This window comes from Oncorhynchus keta, unplaced genomic scaffold (genome assembly GCF_023373465.1).
Source record: "Oncorhynchus keta strain PuntledgeMale-10-30-2019 unplaced genomic scaffold, Oket_V2 Un_contig_3185_pilon_pilon, whole genome shotgun sequence".
NCBI classification, from domain to species: Eukaryota; Metazoa; Chordata; class Actinopteri; order Salmoniformes; family Salmonidae; genus Oncorhynchus; species Oncorhynchus keta.
The window spans coordinates 107,411-119,760 of record NW_026287122.1 but is presented as its reverse complement, the minus strand read 5'-3'; the positions used below and the strand labels follow the sequence as shown (position 1 = coordinate 119,760).

The following is a 12,350-nucleotide window of genomic DNA, read 5'->3' as shown; positions in this document are numbered from 1 at the left end:
CCAATATGGCATCCAATATGACATCCAATATGGCATCCAATATGACATCCAATATGGCATCAATATGGCATCCAATATAGCATCCAATATGGCATCCAATATGGCATCCAATATGGCATCAATATGGCATCCAATATGGCATCCAATATGACATCCAATATGGCATCCAATATGGCATCAATATGGCATCCAATATGGCATCCAATATCCAATATGGCATCCAATATCCAATATGGCATCCAATATGGCATCCAATATGGCATCCAATATGGCATCCAATATCCAATATGGCATCCAATATGGCATCCAATATCCAATATGGCATCCAATATGGCATCCAATATCCAATATGGCCGCCACAATACCATTTGATGGAGGTCAAATCACATGGAAATTAGAATGTTGTGGATGAGAGAGACATTCTCTCAGAATGGTGTACAACACTCACGCCCAAGATGTTTTGGTATAAATACATTTTTATTCTGAATACAATATGGCATCAATGTGCTGCCATCCTGTTAGAAGATAACAGATTATTTTATTACAATATGGTTAAATATGGATTTTCATTGTGTTCAATGGTGTTATTTGCCCCCTATGGCGCTTTCTGGTACTTAAAAGTCAACAAACGGAAGTTCAGAATTTGTTTTGCATCAATAGAAGCAGCTAAAACAACGCTATAGTGCAGGTCTTCCAATGTGTTATTTCTTGTCACGCTTCAGCCTTGGAAAAATATTTGTTTGTAAGTTCGCATTCAAGCATTTAGCTAATGATGATAATCTTGTTATTGATAGAGTTTCTTACATATCAATGTTGGTTGCATTTACTCAAAATTGCAATGCCTTTTGGCATGTCGTTAGCTGTATTACTTTGCTCATGGCATGCAAACGAATTGTAAAATATACAATACTGTAGTTTTGTTACTGTTTTTAGTGTAATATGCTTTGTTATTCTACATAGATGGTTATACATTATTAGAGTAATGAAAGGAGCAATCACCAATATGGTTAACAATTAGCTATATGGTTTGGCATCATGCCAATATGGTATCTTATGGCATGCTTTGTATTTATGCAACTTCAAATGTTTAATGTACATCTACAGTATGTCGGTGTGAATTGAAAACTAAAGTATATTCTTTTTGTATTTTGCAGTTTCACAACATAAACGTTTCAATATGGTGTCATTCAAGAAAAGTCACGCCCAGTTTTATTGAAGACTTAGTTTTAGCTATCTGTCTAGTTTTGCATGGGAACGCAACTCAAGGGCAGAATAGCGAACATAATTACACTCAGACACCTTCGCCTGCATATAAATTGTCCTGGTTGGTGTTGTATTGTGTTATTCTGTCTTTAAAAGGGTTTCATATGACTCGTGGAATAAATAGCACTACGAGCACCACTGCCTCTGTGGTTTTCGAAGAGCTGTTTTTCACAATACAAGCGCATACTGTAGTGTAGCCAAGTTACAGGAGAGACTGCTGGGGAAAGTATTCCGTTGTCATAATTGAGCAAAAGTAAAGATCATTTCAACAGAAAATGACTGAAGTCAAAGTGAAAGTCACCCATTGAAAATACTACGAATACATGTATTGTAATAATGTAGAGTGGTGAGAAAAAGCACTCAACCGTCGTACAAAGTAAAAGTCAATGCAATACATCAAATTCCTGATATTAAGCAAACCAGACGGCACACATGTTTTTAATGTATTTATTTACGGACAGACAGGGACACACTCCAACACGCAGACATCCTTTAAAAAACACAGTATTTGTGTTTGGTAGTTGTAGTTCTGGGGTCTGACCAGTAGCCAGTGAGCCCGACCAGATCAGAGGCAGTAGGGATGACAACACGTGTTATTAATAGGTGTGTGAATTGGACCATTTTTGCATTGGAAATGTAACTAGTACTTTTGGTTGTCATGGAATATGTCTGGAGTTACAAAAATACATGATTTCCTTTTAGGATGTACATTTTTACATTGAAAGAGAACTGCTTAATTATGTAGTACTTTGAAGTATGTTTTACTTAAGTACTTTACCACACCGCAGGAGAGCAACCTAATACAGCCAGTTACTCTAGTAGTGGATATGTACAGCTCAGATGTGTCCCCGTTTTCCCCTCTGAAACTAAGGGTGATTCAAAGTATCTGAGGTGACCAGGACATGAATGTGCCAAAAACGGAATGAGGAGACAAAATAGACAGTGGTAGTTGTAGTTCTGGGGCCTGACCAGTAGCCAGTGGTAGTTGTAGTTCTGGGGCCTGACCAGTAGCCAGTGGTAGTTGGAGTTCCGGGGCCTGACCAGTAGCCAGTGGAAGTTGTAGTTCTGGGGCATGACCAGTAGCCAGTGGTAGTTGTAGTTCTGGGGTCTGACCAGTAGCCAGTGGTAGATGTAGTTCTGGGGCCTGATCAGTAGCCAGTGGTAGTTGTAGTTCTGGGGTCTGACCAGTAGCCAGTGGTAGTTGTAGTTCTGGGGCCTGACCAGTAGCCAGTGGTAGTTGTAGTTCTGGGGCCTGACCAGTAGCCAGTGGTAGTTGTAGTTCTGGGGTCTGACCAGTAGCCAGTGGTAGTTGTTGTTCTGGGGTCTGACCAGTAGCCAGTGGTAGTTGTTGTTCTGGGGCCTGACCAGTAGCCAGTGGTAGTTGTAGTTCTGGGGCCTGACCAGTAGCCAGTGGTAGTTGTAGTTCTGGGGCCTGACCAGTAGCCAGTGGTAGTTGTAGTTCTGGGGTCTGACCAGTAGCCAGTGGTAGTTGTAGTTCTGGGGCCTGACCAGTAGCCAGTGGTAGTTGTAGTTCTGGGGTCTGACCAGTATCCAGTGGTAGTTGTAGTTCTGGGGTCTGACCAGTAGCCAGCGGTAGTTGTAGTTCTGGGGTCTGACCAGTAGCCAGTGGTAGTTGTAGTTCTGGGGCCTGACCAGTAGCCAATGGTAGTTGTAGTTCTGGGGTCTGATTGGTAGCCAGTGGTAGTTGTAGTTCTGGGGTCTGACCGGTAGCCAGTGGTAGTTGTAGTTCTGGGGTCTGACCGGTAGCCAGTGGTAGTTGTAGTTCTGGGGTCTGACCAGTAGCCAGTGGTAGTTGTAGTTCTGGGGTCTGACCAGTAGCCAGTGGTAGTTGTAGTTCTGGGGTCTGACCAGTAGCCAGTGGTAGTTGTAGTTCTGGGGTCTGACCAGTAGCCAGTGGTAGTTGTAGTTCTGGGGTCTGACCAGTAGCCAGTGGTAGTTGTAGTTCTGGGGCCTGCCCAGTAGCCAATGGTAGATGTAGTTCTGGGGTCTGATTGGTAGCCAGTGGTAGTTGTAGTTCTGGGGTCTGACCGGTAGCCAGTGGTAGTTGTAGTTCTGGCGTCTTACCAGTAGCCAATGGTAGTTGTACTTCTGGGGTCTGACCAGTAGCCAGTGGTAGTTGTAGTTCTGGGGTCTGACCAGTAGCCAGTGGTAGTTGTAGTTCTGGGGTCTGACCAGTAGCCAGTGGTAGTTGTAGTTCTGGCGTCTTACCAGTAGCCAATGGTAGTTGTACTTCTGGGGTCTGACCAGTAGCCAGTGGTAGTTGTAGTTCTGGGGTCTGACCGGTAGCCAGTGGTAGTTGTAGTTCTGGGGCCTGACCGGTAGACAGTGGTAGTTGTAGTTCTGGCGTCTTACCAGTAGCCAATGGTAGTTGTACTTCTGGGGTCTGACCAGTAGCCAGTGGTAGTTGTAGTTCTGGGGCCTGACCAGTAGCCAGTGGTAGTTGTAGTTCTGGGGTCTGACCAGTAGCCAGTGGTAGTTGTAGTTCTGGGGCCTGCCCAGTAGCCAATGGTAGTTGTAGTTCTGGGGTCTGATTGGTAGCCAGTGGTAGTTGTAGTTCTGGGGTCTGACCGATAGCCAGTGGTAGTTGTAGTTCTGGGGTCTGACCGGTAGCCAGTGGTAGTTGTAGTTCTGGGGTCTGACCGGTAGCCAGTGGTAGTTGTAGTTCTGGGGCCTGACCGGTAGACAGTGGTAGTTGTAGTTCTGGGGTCTGACCGGTAGCCAGTGGTAGTTGTAGTTCTGGGGTCTGACCAGTAGCCAGTGGTAGTTGTAGTTCTGGGGTCTGACCAGTAGCCAGTGGTAGTTGTAGTTCTGGGGCCTGACCAGTAGCCAGTGGTAGTTGTAGTTCTGGGGTCTGACCAGTAGCCAGTGGTAGTTGTAGTTCTGGGGTCTGACCAGTAGCCAGTGGTAGTTGTAGTTCTGGGGTCTGACCAGTAGCCAGTGGTAGTTGTAGTTCTGGGGTCTGACCAGTAGCCAGTGGTAGTTGTAGTTCTGGGGTCTGACCAGTAGCCAGTGGTAGTTGTAGTTCTGGGGTCTGACCAGTAGCCAGTGGTAGTTGTAGTTCTGGGGCCTGACCAGAACTACAGTGCAGGTCATAGACTAGGACAATGAAGTTTTGTTTATGAGGGGTGTAGCATAGCTCCACATATACAGTATATACATTTGAAGGTCATCCCTGGGCTTTGATGGACAGTAAAGGGTTTGCAGAGGAGGTGGAGCTGGTCAAGCATGGTGGACAAAGACCACTCTCTCCCAGCCAATCCCCAGCAGAGGAGGTGGAGCTAGTCAAGCATGGTGGACAAAGACCACTCTCTCCCAGCCAATCCCCAGCAGAGGAGGTGGAGCTAGTCAAGCATGGTGGACAAAGACCACTCTCTCCCAGCCAATCCCCAGCAGAGGAGGTGGAGCTAGTCAAGCATAGTGGACAAAGACCACTCTCTCCCAGCCAATCCCCAGCAGAGGACGTGGAGCTAGTCAAGCATAGTGGACAAAGACCACTCTCTCCCAGCCAATCCCCAGCAGAGGACGTGGAGCTAGTCAAGCATAGTGGACAAAGACCACTCTCTCCCAGCCAATCCCCAGCAGAGGACGTGGAGCTAGTCAAGCATAGTGGACAAAGACCACTCTCTCCCAGCCAATCCCCAGCAGAGGACGTGGAGCTAGTCAAGCATAGTGGACAAAGACCCTCTCTCCCAGCCAACCAGCCAATCCCCAGCAGAGGACGTGGAGCTAGTCAAGCATAGTGGACAAAGACCCCTCTCTCCCAGCCAACCAGCCAATCCCCAGCAGAGGACGTGGAGCTAGTCAAGCATGGTGGACAAAGACCCCTCTCTCCCAGCCAACCAGCCAATCCCCAGCAGAGGACGTGGAGCTAGTCAAGCATGGTTACAGCCTTATTCTAAAACTAATTCAATTATTGATTTTCCTCATCAATCTTAACACAATACTCCATAATGACAAAACGAAAACAGCTTTTTAGAAATGTTTGCAAATGTATAAAATAATAAACAGAAATACCTTATTTACATAAGTATTCAAACCCTTTGCCCTGACCATAGACAGCCCTCGGGCTACGACCCGCCCCGGAGCCGCCGACGACACTAGTCACCCCCCCCCCCTACCCTCCCCATTTTGTTTCAGGTTTTGCGGGTGGAGTCTTTGGGTGGGGGGGGGGGTACTGTCACGCCCTGACCATAGAGAGCCTCGGGGTTCTCTATGGTGTTGTAGGTCAGGGCGTGACTAGGGGGGGGTGTTCTAGTTTTCCTATATCTATGTTTGTTTTTGTTGTATGTTTCCCAATTAGAGGCAGCTGATTGTCATTGTCTCTAATTGGGGATCATACTTAAGTTCTCCATTGTTCCCTCCTGGGTTGTGGGATATTGTTTAGTGCTGCACCACGTAGGTCACGTTTCGTTGTTTGTTTATTGTTTTGCTGAAGTTTCACTTTAAATAAGATGCGGAACTATAATCACGCTGCGCCTTGGTCCCTCCATTACCACAAATGTGACATCAGGTGTCACGTGGGCTGATCAGCCGTGGGTGTTAGCATACACTGAGTACACAAAACATGAGGAACACATGCTCTTCGCATGACATAGACTGACCAGGTGAATCCAGGTGAAAGCTATGATCCCTTATTGATGTCACTTGTTAAATCCACTTCAGTCCGTGTAGATGAAGGGAGAGGAGACGGGTTAAAGAATGAGTTTTAAGCCTTGAGACAATTGAGACATGGGATTGTGTCTGCCACAGAGAAGGACTGATGTTAGAGTGGACCTATCGAGGACAGTTCTGGGAGATTCAGGCTTTCCCATTGGAGAGGTGTGTTGGGTCAATGTGGTGAACACCTGCCTTAGGAGTTCATCATCATACGTGGTTGCATCCTGCCCTTCCACTGTGATGTCACCTAGTCAACGTGTACGGCATTTCCAAGGGGCAGACCGGAACATTCAGGATGTCGTTGCCGTTGGAGAGCTCACAGTTCCAATGACATGCGAAAGCCCCCACTAAGTTGAAGGCATGACTTGTCAACGGTTTGCCAGCTTGTGTTGGATGTATTGTAGTGAATGAACACCTGCCTTCATGCGGTTCATTGTGGTCCTTCTGTGGCTCAGTTGGTAGAGCATGGCGCTTTTAACGCCAGGGTAGTGGGTTCGATTCCCGGGACCACCCATGCGTAGAATGTATGCACACATGACTGTAAGTCGCTTTGGATAAAAGCGTCAGCTAAATGGCATATATTATTATTATTATTATTATGCGCTGGTTATGTGTGGTCGTATCCAACCCAGGGCACACCGTAAAGTCAACATACAGTATAGTCCAGGGCAGACAGTCACGGATGGTGGATTTACAATAGCCACAACATCAGAGACCCATGTGTGACTACGCTTGTCAGGCAGGACCATACAGCACTGAATGACGGCATATTTGACTTGGAAAGTCATCTATTATCCTAAAGCTAAAGTTTCCATTCATCATAAATACTCCTAGTAGATATTTCAGCCTACTGCATCTCTGTGTTGACAAGTCTTCCTAGGTGAATGAAGGTATCCTAATGCTGTTTATTTGTGTACAGAAGGGATGTACTCCAGACTATTGGGTGGCAGGAAGCCTAGTGGTTAAGAGCAGTTCCCATAAGGTCTCTGGTTCGAATCCCAGAGACGACTAGTTTGAAAAATCTGTCAGGGAGCTGTTGAGCAAGTCACTTAACCACAATATCTCCTGTGTTCTGCATTTGAACAATATCAGAGCTGTCAATAACGGGTTACATGAGTTTATGTGGCCCACTCATCCTCAAGCCAGGGAATGTTTCTATACTCATTGAGTTTAAAATATCTATCAACCCATTTTTGCAGTAGAATATTTTTTTCCCCACAACCATCTGTTTAATATATGGGAGACATTTTAAGATGTGAAAATACCTGGTTGTGTTTTGGTCTGTCCCGGGTATCTCAAAACTAAGCTCTTTTTTTTTTAGGATTGGCCACTAGCTTATTTTGACCAAGGCTCTGTGGGGCTCTGTTTAAAAAGTTAGTGCACTTTATAGGGAAGAGAGGGGTAAATAAGGTGATGTCATTTAGGGTCAATTCAAAACGGGAAGGAAAACCTGCACATTCTAAGCTCCGATGTAATAACTTATTCACATTTCTTCATCAGGGTTTTCATTGGTTTAGCTTATAAGGTGTTTCCTTATCAGGGTTTTCATTGGTTTAGCTTATAAGGTGTTTCCTTATCAGGGTTTTCATTGGTTTAGTTTATAATGTGTTTCCTTATCAGGGTTTTCATTGGTTTAGTTTATAAGGTGTTTCCTTATCAGGGTTTTCATTGGTTTAGTTTATAAGGTGTTTCCTTATCAGGGTTTTCATTGGTTTAGTTTATAATGTGTTTCCTTATCAGGGTTTTCATTGGTTTAGTTTATAAGGTGTTTCCTTATCAGGGTTTTCATTGGTTTAGTTTATAAGGTGTTTCCTCATCAGGGTTTTCATTGGTTTAGTTTATAAGGTGTTCTGTTCCTCCAGGCAGCAGAGTGACTAACCAGTTGTGTGTTTCTTCCACCTTCAGACTGACCACTTATGAACCTGCCACTTACCAGCTAACGTGTAATGTTCTGCACTTAAAGTACTGTACTGGCACTCACAGTAACGGCAACCTACCTGGAGACCCATTTACCTGAGCATTACTGGGTGATTTGAGGCTCTACTCTACAGTAAGACTCTCTTTCCTCCACACTCTCTTTCTCCTCCACCCTCTCTCTTTCTCCTCCCTCCACCCTCTCTCTCTCTCTCTCTCTCTCCCACCCTCTCTCTTTCTCCCACCCTCTCTCTCTCTCTTCCACCCTCTCTCTCTCTCTCTCCCACCCTCTCTCTCTCTCCCACCCTCTCTCCCACCCTCGCCCTCTTGTCGAGGCGTTGAGGCAAAACTAAAGTGCAACACCATGAAAAACGTCGCCCTCTCTTTCTTACTGCATATTTTCTCTCTCTCTCTATTTCTCTCTTTACCCCCTCTCTATCGTTCCCTCTCTCTCTCTCTCTCTCTCTACCTTTCCCCCCTCTCTCTTTATATATTTCCCTCTCTCTTGCTTAATTTCTTCCTCACTCTCTCTCCGACTATTTCTCTCTCTCTCCCCCCCTCTCTCTCTCCCTCTCTCTCTCTCTCTCTCTCTCTCTCTGACTCTCTCTCTCAATGACTCTTGCTCTCCCTGACTCTTGATCTCTCCTTGACTCTTGATCTCCCTGACTCTCTCTCTCTCCCCTGACTCTCTCTCTAACTCTCTTCTCCAACAGGCTTTATATAACTTAATTGGTTTTCATTCGTTATTTGTTGTTTTTGCCTCTGCTTACCTTGTTGAGGCGTTGAGACGCCTTGTTCACACCCAAACTAAAGCGCAAACATCTCTCTTTCTCGTTGCATCATTTCATAGTGTAGTATATCCCTAATATATTAATCACTCATATATATTAATCACTCATAGCCTAAGCAGAGTTTGCTTGCAACCCTATAATTAAAACACATCCTATGCCTGAGGCTTAGGGGACTTTTGCTCAAGACATACTTCTGCTTTAACACAGACACATTCTGTCCAGGTCAAAGCAGATTCTAACCGCATAAGCAACTGTAGGACACCAAAGTCATGAGGACATCATATGTATCCCTGTCAAAACAGGGAAACTCCCTAGTCTGAAGCGCCAACTGTCAGCCCAAGTTCCCCCTATCTCATGGCCTCTTGACCCACACATTGACACGCACACACATTATAGCGCACGAACGCACACACACCCCACACTCATTTCAACTGACATCCCTGGACACACAAACCCCTACTTGCGCCACTGTCAATTTCAGTTCCCCTTATCTCAATTGTCTTGACACACACAGACACACAGACATCTCAACGCACACACACCCCACACTCCGTTCAACAGAGCAGGGGCCAGGATCAGACGACTTCAAGAAGCACCAATGGGGCACCGGCAAAGGGTCGGACAGGACCTGCCTCCAACCTTCACCAACCAGTCAGAAGACAGAACTACAAGAATCAACCTACGTCATTCTATGTTCAAATACCTTTGCACACTCTGTTTAGGCATCCTTTTTTCAGCTGACTCCTTCTGAGCCAAATGAGAGGATCCGTGCACGCTTTGTATCAGACATTTTTACCCTTCAAATAAACTGCCTTGAATCATACTTTATCCACCTGGTCCAGCGTCTCAACTTGGTCTCTCTCCTCTAGTAACTATAGCATCAACTGACAATAGCCACCCAAAAACATGAATGTCTCTCTCTCTCTCTCGCTCGCTCTCACGCTCTCTCTCACTCGCTCTCGCTCTTTCATATGAGTTATATCATGGAGAATAACACACAATAATGTCTGGGACTGATTTCCATTGTGGTCCTGTTGAGACCAGATGGCTAGACAAGATGGAACACAGTAAACACAGTATGGCATTGAGATAATAAAACATAAAAAGTAAGAAGACGAACATCCGTCTCATCATTGCAGTTACGTCGTTGGGGTTTTTCAAATAGGCACAGAAGACGTCAACCATGTTTGTACTTTATTTTATAAAGCTGCCAGAGAGGATGATGTTTTCATGGGCAGAGGCAACTCATTCCACTCTGAGGCTCCGGTATATAAGACAATACCATTCCCAGCATTACTCCTGAACCTGTGTAAGCACCTGATCTGGTGCTGTGGTTGTGTGCATCCCTAACATGAGGAAAGTAATCAGTTAGATATCTGGGCGCAGAACCATAAATACTCCTGTAAACCAAACCTAGTCTAATCTGGGACACCCTAGCCTCAACAGGCAACCGGTTTAGTTCCCGAAAGCAGCTACTGCCTATGTGAATATGTGGACTAACCTTCAATACTACCCTGATCAGCTTATTCTGGGATATCTGGAGCTTCCCCTTCAGAAGATTAGATAAGACCCCCAAACCAGGAAGTACTAGCGTAGTCAAAATGGCTTTGAATGAGGGCAGTGGCTAGCACTTTCATGGAATCCTTATCAAGCAGCTTGGACTTTCTAGCCAAAAACTTAGTCCTGGCATTAAACTTCCCTATTAACCGTGCTCACACCTCCCAAGTTTCTGTCAAGGATACATCCCAGGTAGCTAACAGAGGTTTTAGTAGTCCGCACCTCACCCCCCCTAACTCCAATCTGATTTCAGAGGACCTACTCAATTTAGGTCTGGATCCAAACATAATTGCCTCAGTTTTTCCTACAGTATGTGCAGAGATAGTTTATTATCTCCAAGCCATTGGCTAATGTTAGTAAGCTCTGTGCTAAGTATTTCTCTCTAACATAGTTTTACTTTTGTGAGACACCAGAAGTGTAGAGTCATCCGCATAAAGGAAAAGACGGCAAGAACAAGCATCTTTCATATCGTTAATATACAATAAAAACAGCAGAGGCCCAAGCACGCTCCCCTGCGGAATGCCACAACTCATTGGTTTTGCCAGAGACAGTGACCCATTAGCCTCTACTACTTGCTCCCTACCTGATAAATAGGACTATACCCAGCCTGCTGCTTAACCCCAGTGCCTCCAGTTTGGAGATTAGGAGACAGTGGTTAACTATATCAAAGGCCTTCTTTAGGTCAAGCAGTACCATTCCACAGATATTTCCCTCATCAACCTCTTTCCTGATAAAGTCAGTCAAGTAAAGTAGACATGAATCAGTGGACTATGTTTTTCTAAAAACCCAACTGAAAATCATACATTAGACTTTGTTTGCTGACATATTCATACATTTGCTCATGTACAACTCTCTCCAGGATCTCTGATGTTATACAGAGGATAGATACAGGCCTATAATTAACCGGGTTAGACTTTATCCCCTTCTTATACAGAGGATAAATACAGGCCTATAACTCCCATACAGAGGATAGATACAGACCAAGGGTCAGACTTCATCCCCTTCTTATACAGAGGATAAATACAGGCCTGTAACTCCCAGGGTCAGACTTCCCCTTCTTATACAGAGGATAGATACAGGCCTATAACTCCCAGGGTCAGACTTCATCCCCTTCTTATACAGAGGATAAATACAGGCCTATAACTCCCAGGGTCAGACTTCCCCTTCTTATACAGAGGATAAATACAGGCCTGTAACTCCCAGGGTCAGACTTCATCCCCTTCTTATACAGAGGATAGATACAGGCCTGTAGTTCCAAGGGTCAGACTTCATCCCCTTCTTATACAGAGGATAAATACAGGCCTGTAGTTCCAAGGGTCAGACTTCATCCCCTTCTTATACAGAGGATAGATACAGGCCTGTAGTTCCAAGGGTCAGACTTCATCCCCTTCTTATACAGAGGATAAATACAGGCCTATAACTCCCAGGGTCAGACTTCATCCCCTTCTTATACAGAGGATAGATACAGGCCTGTAGTTCCAACTTCCCCCTTCTTATACAGAGGATAAATACAGGCCTGTAGTTCCAAGGGTCAGACTTCATCCCCTTCTTATACAGAGGATAGATACAGGCCTGTAGTTCCAAGGGTCAGACTTCTTCCCCTTCTTATACAGAGGATAAATACAGGCCTATAACTCCCAGGGTCAGACTCTATCCCCTTCTTATACAGAGGATAGATACAGGCCTGTAGTTCCAAGGGTCAGACTTCATCCCCTTCTTATACAGAGGATAAATACAGGCCTGTAGTTCCAAGGGTCAGACTTCATCCCCTTCTTATACAGAGGATAGATACAGGCCTGTAGTTCCCAGACTTCTCCCCTATATACAGAGGATAAATACAGGCCTATAACTCCCAGGGTCAGACTCTATCCCCTTCTTATACAGAGGATAGATACAGGCCTGTAGTTCCAAGGGTCGGACTTCATCCCCTTCTTATACAGAGGATAAATACCCTATAACTCCCAGGGTCAGACTTCCCTTCTTATACAGAGGTATAACTTTGTCTTGTTTCACGTCCCTGGGAAAGATGCCTTGTTCAAGAGAGAGCTGAACGGTAGGCGTAATACAAGTGGCCAATTTGCTCAGCAGAATCTATTAGAAACCTTGCAGGAATATTATCCAGGCCTGTGGCTCTGGAGTATTTAAGCT

At 45.2% G+C, this 12,350-nt stretch overlaps 1 long non-coding RNA gene across 1 annotated transcript; it reads left to right on the top strand.

Annotated features, from left to right (window-relative positions):
- The first annotated feature begins 700 nt into the window (after window positions 1-700).
- Window positions 701-9,433, top strand: LOC118377671 (uncharacterized). Its single transcript, XR_008115284.1, has 3 exons — window positions 701-742; window positions 7,846-7,990; window positions 8,705-9,433. It is a non-coding gene; the product is annotated as an uncharacterized LOC118377671 (long non-coding RNA).
- Window positions 9,434-12,350: the final 2,917 nt, after the last annotated feature.